A 19,987-nucleotide genomic window follows, 5' to 3' on the forward strand; every position below is an offset into this window, starting at 1 on the left:
TATAGTGGAGGACCAAACGTAAGATGACAGCTTCACCCATCTTTATCTCCATATTTAAGGATCACAGCACAAGAACAAGGAAAGTGCAATTCCCACTCCCTAAAAGATGTGACTTCCCCAAGGACTCTTCACCTCCAAATTCTGTTGCGCTGCCCCCATATTGCATGTTTTAACTCTTTAGGGTTGGCTGGTCCACTGACCAATCTCCAAATGGAACATATATCTATAATATTTTATAGAAGTAGCTAGATGTTGAAACAGAATGCTCCGATGGACATATTAATCAACAATATTTCTGTGATTGAAGCAGCAGGAAAAAATTGCTGCGACAATCAAGGAAATTGCTGTTGCTCATGGGCCAGTTCATGCTGCCTATATAAAAAACCACCCCTCCGTTTACAGTGGCCTGTTAGGCACATAAATGTGGGGGAAGTAATATATGAGCTGTTATAACCACATTGGCAGATGCTGCTTCACAGCAGTCATTCACACAAGCTGCGCTATCATACTCTCAAGAATCACTGTCAATGTATGAGCAGTGATGACTGGCTTCTATCCTCCGTATGTGTCTGCGTCTGTCCCCTGGGCAGCTCTACACAGATGATTTTAGAGCATGTGCATGAGCTCCGTGTGCATTATCTCTTAGCTCCTGCCACTTTAGGGGAAGGGCCATGGCTCAGCGGGAGAGCACCTGTTTTGCATGCTGAAGGTCCAAGGTTCACTCTCCAGGGGATTGGAATGTCCCTTCTGAAAACTGGACAGCTGCTGCCATTGCTTAGTCCTTGTATACAGTTCCTGCTTTCCACCTCTCACATTGGATTCCCAATTTAATGGTTAGAGTGCTGGACTAGGCCTGGGGAGAGTTGCCATACATCCTCTTTTTCCAGGACACACCCCCTTTTTCATGATAAGAGTCGTCGTAGAGATCCATAGTTAAAAGTAAAAGGTAAGGGTAAAGGGACCTCTGACTGTTAGGTCCAGTCGTGGACAACTCTGGGGTTGTGGTGCTCATCTCGCTTTACTGGCCAAGGGAGCCGGCGTACAGCTTCCGGGTCATGTGGCAAGCATGACTAAGTCGCTTCTGGCAAACCAGAGCAGCTCACAGAAACACCGTTTACCTTCCCGCCGGAGCGGTACCTATTGATCTACTTGCAATTTTGGCATGCTTTTGAACTGCTAGGTTGGCAGTAGCAGGGACCGAGCAACAGGAGCTCACCTTATTGCGGGGATTCGAACCGCCGACCTTCTGATCGGCAAGCCCTAGGCTCTGTCGGCAAACGTGTCAAAATATGATGCTCCCTGTGGGACCTTGGCCTGGCTGTATTCTCTTTCTCAGCCTACCACACAGGGTTATTTCTTGTGAGGATTAGAGGAATGTAGGCATAGAGCAAAAACTATGTATGCACCTTGACCTCTTTGGAAGGAAGGTCAGTGAAATGAAGAATGAAAGTTGCCATACTAGGCTATTGCCCATGAGCTGTTTTTTGCTTGTGAATAAAGGTAAAGGTAAAGGTACCCCTGCCCATACGGGCCAGTCTTGACAGACTCTGGGGTTGTGCGCCCATCTCACTTAAGAGGCCAGGGGCCAGCGCTGTCCGGAGACACTTCCGGGTCACGTGGCCAGCGTGACATCGCTGCTCTGGCAAGCCAGAGCCGCACACGGAAACGCCGTTTACCTTCCCGCTGGTAAGCGGTCCCTATTTATCTACTTGCACCCGGAGGTGCTTTCGAACTGCTAGGTTGGCAGGCGCTGGGACCGAGCAGCGGGAGCGCACCCCGCCACAGGGATTCGAACCGCCGACCTTTTGATCGGCAAGTCCTAAGCGCTGAGGCTTTAACCCACAGCGCCACCTGCGTCCCCTTGCTTGTGAATACAATGAAGCAATTTGTAAACTTGCTGCTTCTATGAATTCTTTATCCACAACAGTGAATGTGTAGTTTTTGCTTTGGGAACAGAAAATCACAAATATTCATAGCATCCCAGTCCACTATTAAACACTAGCAATAGCCAAGCAGCTGTGCAACCCTTCACTGATGAGCCCATCAGTTTGTTATCAGAAAACCTAATAATACAACCTCTCGGACACTGTTCCAAGTGCTTTGATGCCTGGGGTATAAAGGCTGCTGATAGGTATGTTTGCTTCTTTGTGGGGTTGGGAGGGGGTAGGAACGATGTCATATTCAGGATTCGGGGGTCATTTTCTAATTCTGGTTGATACATTTAGTTCAGGTCTCTGGCTCCTAGTGCTTTTTATATTTCATAAGACTCTAATTTATTTAGCGGGGTAAGGGCATTCAGTTTTATTTCAGCTAATGGTGAAAAATAAAGGAATGAATCGTGATGTTCTGGAAGGGCTTTGCTGTCCTGGAAGAACCTTGCAGGAGAAAGTTATATAACAGTAACTCTTAAACTTCCAGTTTCTATTGTGGGAGAAACTTGTTTACAGATATAGATGATGATAGATAGATATAGATAGATAGATAGATGATAGATGATAGAGATAGCTAGATAGCTAGATAGATGTCAGTGATCTCAGGTTAGGAGAGATATTATTTTACCACTAAAGGCATCATATGAATATAATGAAAGCTGTCTTTTGCAACTTACAGTATAATGTGTATCACAGTGGGATAAATAAAATATGCAGTAGTGGCAAAGAATGGGAAATGAAACATTATTCTTGATCGTAGTCTACAGCTGGTCTTGGGATCAGTTTGTTCAAACAGCAGAATCAAGTGGTAAAGCCTTTTCTGGACTAAATTATTTTAATATCATGTTTATGTATGGGGGAGCAGTAAATGTTGGGAGTTAATCTTCCCATAAAAGCCTGTTGCATCACATGATAGGAGGAAAGCTATGCTGAATCCTTCTCCATGAGGATTCATGTCTTGGAGGGCATTTCTGAAAACAAGAGCACACAAACACATGCCCATGTATATACAGGGTATACCTGCCAGTTACAGATCAGGAAAAACTTCACATGAATCTACCACTTCATATATATTTTCATGACCATCCTGGTTTTCCACAGCAACATGTTGGAGGGTATAAGAATGACACATGTCACACCATTCTGTGCATGCAATGTTTCACCAGGAGATCTCCCCCCACACATGGATCACCAGTACTGGATCAAAGCAGAAGTTGCCTATTTCTTCACAGTAGTTCCACTGAGAACGAACACAGAAATAGGTTAAGAAATTTGTAAAAGGCAAGCCTTTATGTGATTATGCTTTTACATTTCTTGCTACAAAGTGTACATCATTTTTAAAGCTTCAGGAAGGCCAGGAACTTTGCCCATGGCTTTTAATTGTTGTTTTTTAACATTATGCTAAATTGTATTAAATTATTCATCTTATGACTGGCATTATTTAGGAGCTTCACATCTGCCTTTAGCTGCAGTACAAAGGTTAAGTTGTTAAAAATCCCAGTTGCCAACCCATGTTTGTAGAATTAGGTTTCTTTTAAAGTACCATTGCCTCACTTAGATAGTTGGTAATTAGATCTGGGCATTATCTCTTTATTTTTTATTGAACTTCATTTTTATATCTAAAAGAACCTTTGGAATACAAATCCCACATCTGAGTGGTGTGGTTATCAGAAAGTCTATCTCCACGGTGTACTTCAGCTGCTGATTTTGAGGCAATACAACACTGCATATGTACATCATCATCAATGTGTATTATGTGCGCATCATACATGTGCAATATTTTAAATATTATGATACAGATAAAACTGCCACTTCAAGCCTGTCTGCAGAAAGTTTCTATTAAAGCGAATGTCACATTTGTCGTTGAAACCTTTTTTTTTACGGAGCTGTGAGATTTACATCCAAGTAATTGAGAGGTGTGGTAAACCAGCCTGTGACAACCGTCTTTGTGTTATCAACACACTTGACTAGCAGCTTTTCAGAGTACAGAAAAAATGCACACCAGTGCAAAGCTTTTCTGAAGCCAAATATTTTCCATGCCACGTCAACACAAAGTACTCGGTGATCTTCAGTACATTAACATTAATTTTTCCTTTCCAGCAATTTTCATTTGAATTACTATTTTGAACAGCAAAACTTCTTAAGTGCAGTGAAGCAGGATTACTTTAAGAATTTTCATCAGCCCAAGCATTCATATTTTAAGTGGTGAGTAACATGAGTTCAAATTAAGGATGATGCAGATAACACTTAGATGCTTATATTCTGCTGTGGCTTTGGCAGAAAATGTGCCACAAAGTACTGAGCTGTCTAAGGCTGAAATCCTTTGGACACTTCCTTGTGAGTAAATCCATTGAACTAAATAGCACTTACTGCCGAGTAAGATCATGCTATTAGTGTTCCATTTTGGCCCACAAGCATAGGGTGCTAATGATCTGTGGGTCTAATTGATATGTTCCTGGCAGAGATGTGCAAGCCACCCATGCTTTGCTCCCAAAATTATACTTTTTAGAGAATTACAAGAATTCAATGTGCGTTGTTGAAAGGACCAATTATTATTATTATTCTCCCCCTCCCCCGTTCCCTACAAGTAGGGTTGGAAGGGGGTTCTATTTGTTCCCCTTTGTGTAGCACACCAACCCAATTCAAAATTCATGCTGGTGAATGCAGCTATCAGTCAGATTACACACTTCTCTGAATTTGTGCACTTTGGGTCCACAAAAGAAAAATATGTATTTTACACGTGAAATGTAGGCATTTTACAGAAAAATGACATTGAAAAATGTGTGTTTTATGGGAGGGACATGTACAAAATGTGTACTAATAACAATGTTTTTGTTGCGTGTATGTCCTTTCAGAAAGTCCACAAAAAACCAGAACAGAATAGAACAGAACTGTGATTGAGTACTTGAAACTGACTTGGAATGGACTTACGTAAGTTGGTTTATCCAGCCCTGCCCACAAATCTCTAAACAGAGGCAGATTTAGGCTAGCATGACCAGTTTGCCCGCACTGGATGCCAAGCTGAGAGGGCAGCACGGGGGGGGGGGGGGACAACAGTGATGTAGAATGGAAGATGTGTGCACCAAATTGTGTGCACGTGACCTTCTAATGGATCTAAATGGCAGAAGATTCAGTATGGATAAAAGAAAACACTTCTCTAAGCAGTGCATCATCAATTTTCAGAACTTACTACCCCAAGATATGGTAAAGATAAAGGGACCCCTAACAGTTAAGTCCAGTTGTGAATGACTCTGGGGTTGCGGAGCTCATCTCACTTTACAGGCCGAGGGAGCTGGCATTTGTCCACTCTGTAGACAGTTTTTCCGGGCCATGTGGCCAGCATGAATAAGCCACTTCTGGCGCAATGGAACACCGACACCAGAGCAGCACACGGAAACGCAGTTTACCTTCCTGCTGGGGCGGTACCTATTTATCTACTTGCACTGGTATGCTTTCGAACTGCTAGGTTGGCAGGAGCTGGGACAAAGCAATGGGAGCTCACTCCATCAAGGGAATTTGAACCGTCAATCTTTTGATTGGCAAGCCCAAGAGGCTCAGTGGTTTAGACCACAGCACCACCCGTGATATGGTAGTAGTCACTAATTTCTCAGGCAGGCTTCTAACTGGCCAATGTACAAATCAGGATGGCGAGTTATATAGGCCTATGTAATTTGATCAATTAGGGACCCTATGTTTTTTGTTTTTACTCAGTTTCCTCCTTTTGTGCAACAGACAACAAGAACAAGGGAAGGGAAGGGGGTGGGATGAAGAAGAGGAACCATATAAATACATCAATTTCCAGAAATGCTTCAAAAGCAAAAATCTTAATATTTACAACAGTACAAGTGGTGCCACAGAATATTACCATTTCTTTTTTTCTTTTTTTTGTTTTTTAAATATTTTTATTAAATTTTCACATTTTATCAAGACAAACACACACACACATAGACAAAGACAACACGTATAAAGTTTCATAACCTTACTTTCCTAACCCCAGTTCTTGACCTCCCCCCACCCCCCCTTCATACATCCTAGTTCAGTCAAATTAACTCAGCAAATTCATATCTCTCATCCTTTACATATTATTATTGTATATATATATTTTTTAAAAAATCTTTTACTTGGCCAGATTTTACTTATCCAATTTTCTTATAAATATTAAAACCTTTTCTAAGGTCGACTCGAATTCCTTCCACGAATTTCCCTTTTATCTTAAAAATAGATGATAATAATCAAACACAAAAGTCATAAAGATTTAAAGAAAAAAAAGTTCTCCTTCCCCCCCCCCCCCCAGCCCCGGTTTCTGTCCCTTCCAAATGTCCCCACATCCACAAAAACAGTTTTTAGCCTGGATTCCTCACATCTGAGGCCTTTAAGTCCCTGTCAGTCTCTCTTTGCCGATCTTGTTGGTAGCCCTCCTCATTGGTCCTCGGGTTTCGAGGAAGTTCCAGCTCGGTCTCATCCAAATTTCTTCCATCCAAAGTACTTGACACCAGCTGCTGCAGAAGATCAACCAATCCATACTCAAAGAGGAAGCCCCAGTCATATTTCTTATTTCTTTTAAATTCAAATATTCCAGATGTTCCAGGGGCTTCCTCCCTCCTCTTTCGCATCTTTCGCAGATTTGTAATCCAAGGGTCTTCTTCTTTGTATTCTAACAATGTAAGCTTGTGGTTGGTAGTCTCCATCTGTACTGGCCCTTGCTCACTCTCCCCCTGTTCCAAAGTTATCTCTTCTGATTCAGCTGCAGATTTTTTCCCAGTCAAGTCCATTGTGCCTTCAGCAGAGTCACTTATTTTAGAGTTCAAGGTTATGAGTTGTTTACTCATAACCGTAGTCTGCTCCTGCAGTTTTCCCACAAGAAAAAACATTCTTTCTAACTCTGCCTGTAATTTTCCATCTGCAGCCATTGTAATGTTTCAATGTTTCCCCTAGGGGGATTCTAGTTACTTAATAGTCTTTTCCCAATAGTCCTTTACCTTGTTATTTCCCTACTTTGTTTCCAACCACTTTAGTTCAAATATAACAAATTAAGTCCAAAAAGTGTTAAATAATAAAGTTTTTAACTTTCGCTGCCCGTTTGACAGCTCCTTTGACAGCTGTCAAACTCCTCGTTCCTTTTTCTCCAGCTCACATAGAGGACACCCCCGGGTCTGGGGAGGTTTAAACAAAAACTTCTAAAGTTCCACTCTTACTCTCCAGCACAAATCTTCTTCTGTCAAATTCGTGCAAATATTATCTTTTACAAAACACCAAAGAAAGAACTCTCCACCTTAGTTCTCCGATCTTTGCTTTAAATTTTCTGTAGGTAGGGGGGTGCGGACTTCCCTTTAGCACATCCCCCGATCGTGCCAAATTCAAGAATAAAATTTTTAAAGTCCAAATTCCGATCTACTCACGGATTAGTTAAAGTCCGAATTTCAGGGAAGAAAGTCAGCGGTCTCCGGCCATGGCTCGCGGCTTCGCTCCACTGCAGTAGCGGTCTACTCACAGCACCACGCCACTCCCCGTACCCTCTCCGCAGCCTTTAAAAAGGCTCTTCGTGGGTCGGGGGGGCGCTTTAGGTGCCCGCCGAGTCACCAGGTCCGCAGGCTTCCGCGCCTGCGGTTTCTAAGGGTCCCCGCGTCGCCGTCGCGGTAAGACCCGTCTGCAATGGAGCCGATTCCCTCCGGAACTCGGAGGGAATCCGCCATTAACCGGATCGCGCTAACCCGGAAGTCAGTCAGAATATTACCATTTCTAGGCATGCAACTTAGTATATACAGACATTTATCCAGAAGTGACTGACTCTGATATGTTACACATTCAAATGCAGACAGTGCAATGAGGTTGTCATTCCATTGTGCAACAGCTATCAGAAATTTCTCCTTGCAGGCTCAGTCTTCTGTTGCTTGTACAGCTATAAATTTTGAGCTGGTTCCCTCCAGAGAACGTTGTAATTAGTAAATAGGTCCTAGTTAATCAATGAATGTCTCCCGGTCTCCTGCCTTTCTTCCAACATACCATATTCACGCTGGGCTTTGCGTGGTTTGAGGAAAACATTGGTAACTTTCTCTTTCACTTAAGAATGAATTATATTTCACAGGCTGGTGATTTTTACATAAGAATTCAAAACATTTAAGTAGAGGAATAATTTGCCTCTTTCTTTTTTCGTAATAAAATGAGGGTTTGAACTGGTACACGGTAAACACTGTGGTGATAAAGTGGCAATCAGAAAATGATGCCATAAAACAAAAGACAAAGAAAGCAGCAGACTTCTGGAGGAAACATGAAAAAACACTTAGATTTTATTTCTGGGCTACAAATAAGGAGAACTCTTCCAAAGATTTTGCACCATACTGGAAAAAAAAGAGAACCCCCTTTATCATATTCTGCTTAATTTCTGCATTCAGAAAGAAAGTACTTAACATGTCAAGTAGTACTTAACTGCATTAGCAATTCCATCCTTTTCAAGGAGGATTAACAATCAGTGTGAATACAGACCTGAGAAATAAAAATGCAGCTGGTGGGGAAGAATTTGATTTTGCTGGATCTGTGTGTTTGATTATAGGGCTAAATAAAGGATGTGACCCATTTATTTTTATTATTCTTAAAAAGTAACATGCCCTATACATCCATTTTGTCTGAAAGAAATTGATTAGACCCAATGCATACCATACAACTTTATAGTATCTTCAGAATCTGAATTAATAGCTTTGTGGAGTTATGAAATCACTGTCAATGAGGAAATAATCGCTGCGAGGGAGGGAAACTGATGGAATTTTCTTCCAAGTAAGGTATTTACCAGCGTCTTTGTGTAGCTTCTCTGTGTTTAGCACTAGAGTCTTTGTGTAACCTTAGTGAAAGACTGCAAGAACTACAGAGTTTGTTAAAGCGACATTATTATTATTATTATTTTAAACCCACAATTTTTTTTCCTCAGTGGCTGCCGCTTATATTTTAATCATACATTCTAAAACGAGAAAACGCTGAAAGTTAAAATTAAGGGAGAGGTGGCAATTTTTAACTCAATTAACACATGGCACTTGGAGGGTATTAAAGAAATCCATGAAAATAGGAGAAAATACAGCCACACATCTTCCTTACAAGCATCATATGCTTCAAATCTTTACTGTGGACGAGGGCCTTGGAACTTTATTTATTTATTATTCTGGAATTTTTAAACTGCACTTTCACAGAAAATATAGCAAGGTGGTGCGCAACATAAAAACACAAGGTCTGTATTTATTATCCCAACGCCAGACGGCACTGGTACCTTCTGTCCAGGTGAGGAAAGCTCACCTCCTTCCTTGGCTATTAACATCTTGCATTAACCGAGCTATTTCATTGTGGCCACAGGCCTGACAAGGCACCTAAAGCAACAAAAGGTCTAGGAAGATGATTCCCCCTTTTTCCACAGCTGCTCCTTCAACACCTCCAAGTTCTCCAACAGACATCTCCATCAAGAACTCTAAAACCCAGCAGCAAAATGATAATTTTGATCATTATTATTACATTTTTACTAGCTGGGTAGTATGGATGTAGATTGGTAGGGGGAAAACACCACTTTGATTTTCTTCTTCAGGCACTCAGATATTAACAAAGTAGAAGGGAATAAGAACTTCCATGTGCTTGGGAAGCAGAGGGTTAATCCAAGGTGGCCTGTGACTTTGCCATCTTTTTCTTTCATCTTCTCTCTTACCGACCGATTCTTAACTGGGCAAGAAGCTGCAAGAACAACGCATGCCCAACATGAAAATCTAAGAAGGCATTGTTGCTGGCAAGGTGACATGGAAACTGCATCCACCTCAGGGATGGCATACCTGGGTATTTCCTAAGTCACCATGCTTTTTCAAAATGCCAATCAGGAGCTAGAGCATTTTAACCTCCTCCTATGTGGTCAACCTCTATGTTTGGCAAAACTTTAACCGTAAGGCATTTAAGAGACTCCAGTATGCTACAGCTGCCGCTAGATTATTAATTGCCCCAAATTGGAAAAGCCAAAGTATCCCACCAATTAGTGATTGGCAAACAAAGTTATTCGAATTTGTAGAACTTGCAAAAATGACACAAAAAATTAGAAACCAAAAGAATACAAAGTTTATTAATGACTGGAATAAATTTATGATTTATATTGAAGGGAATTACAAGAACCTAAAAACTATAGCAGGACTGATATAGATCTTACGATGTGCAAATCATTATAACTATCAACTGCAGGAGAAACAAACTATTCATACTAAGAAGCCTGAAACCGGGAGGGATGGAAGTCAATAGGTGTGTAGAAGAATGATTAAAATACTTAAAGATATAAAGATATAAATGAGAAGACAAAGAAGCGTAATGGAAATCGACATTGTTTATACGTTATGTATTGATATTTATTTAGTTTTCTTTTTTGTGTGCGTTGGGGTTTTTTACAACTGTTGTAACCGTTGATTTGTTTTTCTTTTTGGTGATCTAATGTGAAAATTAATAAAAAGAATTTTTTTAAAAAAAGAGACTGCATCTCATGAATCTGTGTGGTGTGAGGGCTTCAGTCAAAGGTAGAAAGGTAAAGGTAAAGGACCCCTGATAGTTAAGTCCAGTCGCAAACGACTCTGAGGTTGCGGTGCTCATCTCACCTTACTGGCCGAGGGAGCCAATGTTTGTCCGCAGACAGTTTTTCCACATCATGTGGCCAGAATGACTAAGCCGCTTCTGGCGAAACCAGAGCAGCGCACGGAAACACCGTTTACCTTCCCACCGGAATGGTACCTATTTATCTACTTGCATTTTGAGCATGTTTTCAAACTGCTAGGTTGGCAGGAGCTGGGACCGAGCAGCAGGAGCTCACCCTGTCACGCGGATTCAAACCGCGGCCTTCTGATCGGCAAGCCCAAGAGGCTCAGTGGTTTAGATCACAGCGCCACCCGCATCAGTCAAATGTGTTTTCTTTCAGAGGTCCTCTTATGAGGCAGAGAGTAGTTTTTATTTGGTCTTTCCAGACTACAATTGATAAAACAGCTCATGACGTCTTTTTAATTAGCAAGAGTGTGAGGAACATTTTAACAACAAGTAGTGAGAGATGGGGTCAAACACACCTCGACAAAACTGGGGTGTGGGGAATCCATACTGCTTTAATGTCAGTCTGCCACAAGCCTGTGATTCAGATGGCCCTTAACTTAGACAAGGGGCTAATTGCTATGTGCTGTTTTAGGGACCCATCCTTCCTTAAAGTAGATAAAAATTCAAGTTTTTACCCTTACGGCTTTTAGAGTTAATTCTTCTCCTTCTGGAATGAATGGGGGCGGGATGTGTGCTTATAAGGCACTAGGAGTTCAAGTGACCCCACCAAGTGGGTTAAACACACACATACACGCCTATTTTCATACAATACAAATCATTCACTTCTCTCAACACCTCTACATCCTATATACATTGATAATCAAATGGTGGATGTTGGTGGGTGCGTCCCCCCCCCCCCCAAATAAATATGGTGGACATTCTCTCTCTCTATCTTTATTTTGGAAGGTTAATAATCCAATATAGTCTGAACATCCTTTAAAAAGTCTCTTTCTTGTAGCCCTAGTTGATCAAACTGATGTAGGATGGATCTAGACCAGGTTGCCAAAGACACCAGAAGAGCCAGTCTCAAAATTGGTAGGACCTGCCATTGCTGACACCAAGAAAAGGGAAAGGAATCATCTCTTTGATCAGTGCAATGGCACAACATTGTAATATGAAACAGTTTTGTCTCTCCACCCCATGAAGTTGTGGAATGTAGTTGCTGTACAGCTACAGCAGTAGAGTCAGAGCAGCTATGCTATAGTTGGAAGGTCTATCAAATTGGTTGTTGTGACTGGTATTTTATGATTAATTATTATTGCACTATTGTTACATTATACAGTGGTACCTTGGGTTAAGAACTTAATTTGTTCCAGAGGTCCGTTCTTAACCTGAAACAGTTCTTAACCTGAAGCACCACATTAGCTAATCGGGCCTCCTGCTGCTGCTGTGCCACCGCCGCACGGTTTCTGTTCTCATCCTGAAGCAAAGTTCTTCACCCGAGGTACTATTTCTGGGTTAGTGGAGTCTGTAACTTGAGGCGTCTATAACCTGAGGTACCACTGTACGTACTGTTATACATGCACTAATGGAAGGGTCTTTTGTGACTATATAGTTTTATTGGGAAAAGGAAACTCTCGAAAATGCATTCGTTTCTTACCGGCAAATTGTGCCATATTTAAGAACTTCCACTAGCTTTCTTGGGGTGCATTTGACCTTGATAACAGATTGTATAGTCAGTTTTGGTTTTGAATTGGCAGAGGGTGAACCCAAAACATTCTCAGATCAACAAGGGGCAGATGGAGCTACTTTGGAGGCAGATCTGACCATCAGCTGCTAGATCTGATGGCCTAACCACCACCCCAGGCCATTTAGTTTGCAATCGTATTATTATGAACATCAGGTTATTAGAAATTGCTGTGTATTTCTCAGCATCTTCCATAGGGCTAAAATATAGTTTGCTCTCAGATAAATGGGATATGGTGGGGTGGAAGAAGGGCTGTTCTTCATCAAACATTCATTTATAACATTTAAGCCTTGAGGAAATGATCAACTGCTAAACCCACATTTGATTAGCACTGCTGCAATTTACAAGCTTGTGTACATTCCTGCCATTGTTAGCTTCTTCTTTTTTATTTCACTCTGAATAAAACTTCAGTTAATCTGTGGAATATCAACGAGGGCCTAGATACCCAACGGATCAGTTTATTTGTGCATTATGTGTGTCGAAAGAAAGCTAACATAATAAAACTGTTGAAGCATGCAAGTTAAGGCAAAGGCCCTGCCTCAGTTGAGAGTGTTTTAGGTCACCTGAGACTTAGTTAAAGCTGATGTATTAGTAGTGAAGTATTAATAAGGTAAGCACTGCTGTTTGTCATTGTTGCTTATATGTATACCGCTGGAAAGAGAGAGCTAACAAGAAGCTTCCCTATAATTGTTGGGCTGTGCTGTAGATCTGTGCTATAATAAGACCATCCATTTTCTTCATCTTTTAGTGCTTTATAACACCTCAGTGCACATAAAACATACAATTATATTAAATGATCTGAACGCATGCTTGGAAAATGAGAAAAATAATACACCGTTACAGTGTGGTTCATAACATTAAATAAAAAAAGGAAAAGAACATATTTTCAACCAGTGAGATTACTTCAGTTTACCTCTTTTGGGATGACCATATTGTTAAGCCTTCAGCTAATCATCAAGGTCACTTCTGAATTCCCACAAACTTTTTTCTTAATCTATTGGTATTTCAAGGAATATGTTTGCGCGTCGAGGTCCCCAAGCCACCCCCCAAATAACTCACAACACACACTTAATTTTTGTTTAAGGTTTTTGGCATAATTTTGGCCACAACTTTATTTAAATACAAAACCGTGAGTGGCTGTTTAGGCATTGGTTAAGACTATCTGTCCCCCCGCCTGGGGACAGAACTGACTTCCGGGCACCACCGAAAGACAGTGCGGGGGAAAGCAAGTCGGGGAGAAATGGAGCTGAGTCACAGACCCTCAATTCTCATCCGCATGCTCCCCGAAGGCTTGCCGGCCCTAGTCCCATTCCAGGGATTGGACGAAAAGATGGCAAGCCCCAGGATTCCTTTAACAGAATTCCCTTTCCGCAGCAACCATGGAGGAGCAGGCCCAGCCTATCCTAACCCCTTCTCCACCAATTTATAACCAATGCCTAACCGCAACCTTACAAGTTGTGACGATTTGCTACGCAGTAGGCAAAAACCAAATGGCCCAGCCAATCAGCCAGATGGACAAAATTCCTACCAAGCCCCTGCCCCAACGGCAGACGACCCCATGACAGGCATAGCAAGGTCAACGCAACAACCCCTTACTCAAGGGCGGGTGGGCGGGTGATCCGTTGCACACAGCAAAGAGAAAGCTCCAGGCTGCGTGCAGAGTATTCAAACATTTTACCCCTCCCACCAAAATTGCAACATAACTTTTACCCCAGCAACCCAGTGAACCAATCACTGCCCCAGGCCATCTTTAGAGACCCTGCCTGGTAACAGAGGGGTGGCTCAGCAGACCCCACCGCAACACGTGCTCTCCATGAAGGAGAACACGCTTTATGACATTTCACATCCATATTTCCTAGTTCTCGGGTGAGTGTAAATGTATGAAACACTGAAATGCAGTTATTTAGATCAGATTATTTGAATTTATAGTGTATAAAACTCAGCTGGGGCTAAAATGAAACTCTTCAAAGTCATTCCATTATTTACCATTTGAACCTAAATATATTTCTTCCCTCCCCAAACCTTCTTCTTCTTCTTCTGGGTAATTTTCAGATTACTTTCCTCTCACGATGATAAACATGGTACATATGAAGGATGTGAAAGCCTCCAACCCAAGGGTGGAGAAGCTCTTCTGTTCTTTATCAGATCCTAGTCTCACAGGCTGAATTTGACTAATGGGTGAGGCTGCCCACATGTCAATCATTGGACATCACAAGGATGGCCGGTGATTGGGTGCTTTGACATCCTGAAGTAAGGACTTCAAAGCACCATGCAGAGATTGTAAAGAGCTCTATGCCTGAGGCTTTTGGTTTACTGCTTAGCTGATGGGCAGCAGAGCCAGACATTGACTGGATGAGCCAGTTCCCCACAGGTACAGCGAACACACTGAATTCTGCTTTCTAATGAAGTTGCTTGCTCAGCTGATCCAGCAGGTGTTGGCTTTACGGAAGCCAGCTTTCCCTTGCTAGTCCAAAATCAAGAGCACACAGTCTAAAGCACCAGATTGTTCATTTCATTGGCAACTGCATTTCTATGTCTTCCACACCTGACATCACATACGACATCAGGTGTAGGGCAGATGAGCATAGTTTGAGGGAAATGGCCTCACAGGCCAAATTTGAACTCCTGGAAGGTCAGGTTTGGCCTACAGGTTGGAGGTTCCCCATCTTGGCTCTTACTCAGTGGTGGCCAAACTTGGCCCTCCAGCTGTTTTTGGACCATAACTCCCATCATCCCTAGCTAACAGGGCCAAGTTTGGCCACCACTGCTCTAAACGAATGGGCTAGGCTGATTGTATGAGGCATGATCTTACCATTAGGCAGAGTGAAGTGGGTGATAGGGGTGCAAAGCAGTGGTTAGATGTTGGTAGGGCCAACCCTACCATTAGACAGGAAGGGGGAATCACCAGAGGATGCAGATACTGACAGGCAGCAGAGACAGTCCCCTAGCTGGTCCTCTTGAGCTCCTCTGGCTTTACTATCTGTTGGAGGGCAGAGTTGTGTATATCACACAGTCTCCTGGGGCCCCTAAACTAACTTGCTGCCTCTGGTGTGATGAAGGATACAGTCACATCGCTAGTGCTGAAGTCAGATTCAGCTGTCAGCCCACTTAGCTTCTGTACAAGGACTATGGATGGTGTACCAACTTGCCCTTCACCTCAGGAGTTAAACTGGCTTGGGCCAACACTGCTTTTTTGAAGAACAAAATTATTTGCATCTGTGCCATATGGCCTACTCTGCATCCCCTAAGTCTTTTACCCCTTAAGCAGGGTGGGGGACATTTTCACCAGTGCTGAATTAAGATTCAGTTGCTAGTCCATTTGGCTTTGGTACGTGGATTGGGGTGTATGAAATGTCATTTGACTCAGGTCTACTGTTCTGCTTTCAGTGTGGCATTTCAGGTATGTTTACTTTAGGGGTACGTGAACAAGAATCAAGATAGTAAAATGTTCAATATCACCTATCAAAACTTCAGTTTCCTCTAGGATCCTGGAGCATTTCCAGAGCTCAATTAACTTAAATTAGCGTTCTTTTCCTAATTACATAACAGCAACAATAAGCCACAAATTCTATGAAAATGAACAAAAACGAGCTATGGTGAAGAAGTTAATGTGAATCTTCCTTCTGCATGAAATAAGACAGAGAAGAATATTGGTTGTCATAACTGCCTGGATAAATTTTCAATAATAGGCTTCTTTAAATATATTCATTGTAACAAGTGATGATACAAATATGAGAAAAGGATAATCAATACAACCATAATGAGAAAGTGTGATTGCCGATCCAGTTACATGAAGAATTAGAATCAACACAGTTTGACAATGGATTAAAGAGGCTTGAAACATAAGAAGAAAATAAGGTTTTGTTATTCTGTGAAGCAAATGTGATATGAAGTGTATGGAGGTGGGAATTTGTGGGCACATTTCAGTTGTACTGCAATGAGTTTTAGAGACTTAATCAGCTGCCATTGACAATCAGCATCTAACCTGCAAAGAAGTTTTCAAAATGTTGTTTCTTTCTTTTTAAATATCAACTAAGGAGAAAAGGAAAGAAATGAAAGAAATCACTCAAATGGCAAAAATGCGTAGGATAGATCATGAATATAATGTGCAGTTGCATGAGGCTGTTTCTGTTTTGCAGGCAAAAGTGCTCTAAAAACTGGGAGAAAGAGGATCTTCTTACATAGACAGGAGAAGTTTGTACATTCAAACCTCAGTTTTCAAACATCTCAACTGCCAAATGATTGGGAAGCCGAACGCCAAAAACCCAGAAGTGAATGCCTCTGTTTTCGAATGCGTCTTGGAAGTCAAACAGCTTCCGAGGCGTGTTTTTCATTTTTCTTCCATTGAACTTGCTGATAGCCCTTTGATCCTTGGTTTTCGAACATTTTGGAGGTCGAACGGACTTCTGGAATGGATTACGTTCAAAAACCGAGATTCCACTGTATAGGGCTCTGAGTGTGAAGGAAAATATGAATTGTGAAGGTTCTGTCCAGTTGCTAAATAAATAGGTTTTTTTTAAATGTGGAAATGACTTCAGCATTTGGTGTCTCCAGTAAGACAAAGGAGAGGCAGCCAGTGGTTGGCCAGTAGTGGGTGGAAGGAAGGAATTTCACAGTGCTAATGGTTTCCATTGGATTCTCCCCTCGTGTTCATGCCCACCATGGGATTGCTGTTGTGTCTCCAGTTAAATCCTTCATTTTTAAATACAAATAATTAAACCATCAGGACAGCCATTATTTAAAGGTCCTTTTGTCATGTTTTTTTTCTATCCCTAGAAGGCCAAGCAAGCCTCCAGACACCTTACCTGAGCCAATTAGAACCACAAATTCTTAATGAGACTGCTCTTCGAAATCTGCAAACCTCATGAATACTCCCCTAGTTAGATTGCAGCTCTCTCTCTCTCTCTCATATCTTTTTATTTCATTTTTTGAGCACAAGGTAGAGGACAGAACCACAGCTTTTCTTTGTACAGGACAATTCAGTAGCACATCTTTTCTCCTTTGCTAAGGTTGGTTGTGAGACAAAGGGCCTCTTGAGAACTTTTTAAAATTCACATTGAGGGTGGGTTGGAAGAAGAGAAAATTCTGGAGGGTTCTGTTGAAATGCATGAACAATCCTATATGACTAAGATCGCTTACAGCCCTGTTGACTCTGTGTTGTATTCAGCTAAGTTCTACACCGAGTAAACCCAATGAAATTAATATTGTCCGCATCTGTCTGTCTCTGGAGACAATGGAGTGCACTTTCAGGGGTGAAGTCAAACTGATGTGTTACCAGCACCAAAGTGACCCCCCCCCCAGAGTGCAAGACTGGGCAGTGTGTGTGGAGGTCCTGGGCTGACCACATAGTTGCCAGGAGACGACGTACAAGATGCCATCCAACCATCTCAGGCACTCCATGCCAGATTTGTGTATGGTTTATTCCTTAGCATTTTCTTCTCCTGGAGATATCTCGCAAGGCAGCAGAGGTTTAGGACCAGAGTTTTCCTTCTCCTTGACTCGGAGTAAACCCATTGAAATGAATGAGTCATGTCTATAAACTCAATGGGCCTACTAGCATTGAATGCCATCAACTTAAGCTAGAATTCATGTTTGTCGATCATGAGAGCGGGAGAGAGAATTCTGGTTTTTGTTGAAATGCAAGGTGTTTCTGGAGTGAGGGGAAAGATTTATTAAGCCAGTCTTCTGTTTGTCTCCACCAGTTCTGCATATCCAGAAGTAGATTGCCTCACTCTTGAGATCCAGGGTATGAATGTGAGGAATTGGTGACCAAGCCAGTGCTTGGGATTTGGTCAAATGGGTTTTGAAGAACTGAGGTGTGACATCTCTGAGAAGTGGTACTTCAGAGCTTCTCAGGGACTTTTGCAATTTCTTCCCTATCTTCTCAGTTGTACTGGGATTTGCTGGAAGGCCGAAGGCCTCTTACTCAGGGGAGCTATCCCCAGGTATCTAAACCCAGCAGAATCCTGACAAAAATGGCAAAGTTGTGAAGCAATTTTAGCCCCTACTCTAATGATGACCCTAAGCAGACCCCTCTACTTTCTCCCATATAATTGAGGGCTGCTATTTTGCAGCTTAATAGATAGGAATAAATTCAAAAGCATGATATCCATGCCAGGGGTTATAGATAAGAAGCAATGTGTTCTATCATTATTTGACTTCTCAATACCGTTTCCCTCTTTTATCAGGCTAATTGGTTGCCTAATTTGTAGATGTCACAGAACGATTGCAAACTCGAGTACTTCTCGCTGTAGAAAGGATGATTTCTTTATTTGATATAATGAATGACAGTTTTCTTACAAAAACCTCTCATTCCTTCTCATGTTCTTAATTGCTTATCCATTAATCTCTAGTTTTTGATATCTATAATACTACCAATAGATGGAATATAAGTGGAATTTTCTCTACCCTGCCAATCAGAGCTATACACCTTTCAATCAACAGATAGGATTAGCATTTATAATCATTACTCAATTGCAAGGTAATCCACATTTTTCTCTAACTACCCCACCTTTTGATTATACCAGAGTTGCACATTCAAAAAAGGAACGAGAGGTTGTTTTCCCTCACTTGAAGTTATTACCACTGATGGACTATTATAAATATCTTTCACCAGAATGTTATTGCCAACCCCACCCCCCAAAACCCCCTCTAATAGTTATGCTTGCGCTGATTGTATTGGGTCGTGCCAATGAGGACTTGTTATACAGGCCGACTATTATTTCTCTATGTAATGCTAATTCTTGTTGCAAGTTTGGTTGCATTGATCACTGTGAATAGCTAACTGAAGAGTGGCTTGGGAAACATTAACAAAAGAGCTTTAATTATTCTTCATTACTGGAGATGTTCATCTGGTAGCTGAGAATGTCTTTACAGCATTTGAAATGCAATACTCCTAAGAGTTGGGGAAGGTGAGATGTCTCAGGACTGTCCCACACTCTTGGAAGTAGCCTGGCCTCTACTTTCCATAGTGGACAAACCTGTGTTGATACTCCTGAACTGTGGATTGGCCCACAACTCCCAATCTGATGGCACACTTATTTGGATTTTGCAATGCAGCTTTGGTGCACAAAAGGGGCACACACAAAAATATAATTTTGCATTAAAAGTGCATACAAAATTAAAAATTGGACTTCCCATATCCCCTTTCACAATTCTACACAACATAGCGTGGAATGGACCTGTGGCTGAGTGTAAGCAAAAGTGAAACCTCTCAGTCCATTCCTGAGATTACAGGGCCCAAACCTGAGACATAGGGGCAGCCCCTGAGGATATCATTAAGCATGATACATGATACAATAACCACAGTTGCTGGGGCCATGTCTTCAAATAAAGAACATGAAGTCTATGAAATCAGCAAATACCACACTGGTTGGAATCAAGACAGAAACCTTAGCTAAAGGGGCGTTCCTAGGTCCAGCTGAAGTATGGGGACCTTCTCACCTGCTTAGGGAGCCTGGGTGGAGATGTTTTTAGATGGGGACACTCACAGTCAGGAGCCCAGACTGATGCCCCTGAAGGCTGCAATTCTAAACACACTTACCAAGGACTTTCTCTCTCTCAAGCCCTCCTGTGGCCATCTGCCAATCTCTGAAACTTCAAAGCAGCCCTGAAGGTGTGGCAACCCCATGCACTCTCTCAGTATTGGTGGCAATGGGGCTACAGCCAGGTTGCTCCAAGAAACATATGAGCTAAACCAGACCCCAAGAATTTGTGAGCTGCTGTGGAGAATCATAAAACTGTGGAGTTGGAAATGACACCCAGGGTTATCTAGTCTAGCCCC

The 19,987-nt window shown here is 41.9% G+C and overlaps 1 long non-coding RNA gene across 1 annotated transcript in view; it reads left to right on the forward strand.

Moving 5' to 3' along the window:
- The window catches only part of LOC307214353, a 140,434-nt gene that overhangs the window by 115,739 nt on the left and 4,708 nt on the right, over window positions 1–19,987 (forward strand). The window contains exons 5-6 of the long non-coding RNA XR_013837963.1: window positions 4,032–4,136; window positions 4,787–4,862. This is a non-coding gene — a long non-coding RNA (uncharacterized lncRNA). The remainder of the gene's footprint in view (window positions 1–4,031; window positions 4,137–4,786; window positions 4,863–19,987) is intronic.

This window comes from Podarcis cretensis (assembly GCF_951804945.1).
Source record: "Podarcis cretensis genome assembly, chromosome: 4".
Classification (NCBI taxonomy): domain Eukaryota; kingdom Metazoa; phylum Chordata; class Lepidosauria; order Squamata; family Lacertidae; genus Podarcis; species Podarcis cretensis.